Below are 820 nucleotides of genomic sequence, written 5' to 3'. Positions count from 1 at the left end.
GACGCTGAGGGTTTACCAAGTTAAATACATCAAACATAAACAGAATGACTGCATGAACTGTGATTACAAGAAAAAATAACTAGATTTTTTTTCATTTTCTGAAGAAAGAAAGGTTGCCAGGTTTACTGAGTGGCTGTTAGCATATTGTTTTGTTGTTGCAAGGGTGTTCTTGGTGGTTCCTAGGTGCTCGCTTAATGGCTCAATAAAAAAATTTAAAAAAATAAATAAAAATATATATATATATACACACACTGTATATTACTGTGATCAGAGATGGATAATCAAGCCATTTCAAACTACCTTTATGTCCTTTTTGTATTTTGAAAGTGTATGAACAACACTGCAAAATATCATTTGCGGAATGAAACAAGGATGTGTGAAGGAAAACAGAATTGCCAAATTAGATACTTCATCTAAGTCATACATTTTAGGAAAAGTGGTGGTAGTGCCCACTTTAGCGGGCATCACTAATAACAAATTAGTGACCTAAATAACAATAAGACCTAAACAAACATTGTATCAGATGAACTGGATTGTATTATTTTGGATGTGGTCTTGTCATACAGCTAACCAAAATGAAAAGCATGACTTGTGCGCTTTGGACCACTCTTTTTATGAGCTCCCACTGTAGCAATAGAAATGACACGTTCCTCTCTATAAGGTAATTATACATATGGCACCTCGATAACAGATCAAGGGTGGAAAGCATAAGGACAGAGAAACGCTAGATCATGGCAGATGTGTCACGATTAAACCAAGACACTGATGCATGTCAGACTTCCTTTTTATAGCATGACATATAAACAAACGAGGGAGGGAG

At 35.5% G+C, this 820-nt stretch overlaps 1 protein-coding gene across 1 annotated transcript in view; it reads right to left on the bottom strand.

Moving 5' to 3' along the window:
* Positions 1-820, bottom strand: part of LOC107690092 (protein diaphanous homolog 2-like) — a 141,975-nt gene that overhangs the window by 48,634 nt on the left and 92,521 nt on the right. The gene's annotated exons all lie outside the window — the stretch shown is intronic.

Source organism: Sinocyclocheilus anshuiensis, unplaced genomic scaffold (assembly GCF_001515605.1).
Source record: "Sinocyclocheilus anshuiensis isolate Anshui unplaced genomic scaffold, SAMN03320099.WGS_v1.1 scaffold1737, whole genome shotgun sequence".
NCBI classification, from domain to species: domain Eukaryota; kingdom Metazoa; phylum Chordata; class Actinopteri; order Cypriniformes; family Cyprinidae; genus Sinocyclocheilus; species Sinocyclocheilus anshuiensis.
Note: the sequence above shows the minus strand (reverse complement) of the source record. Positions and strands in the feature narration are given on the sequence as shown.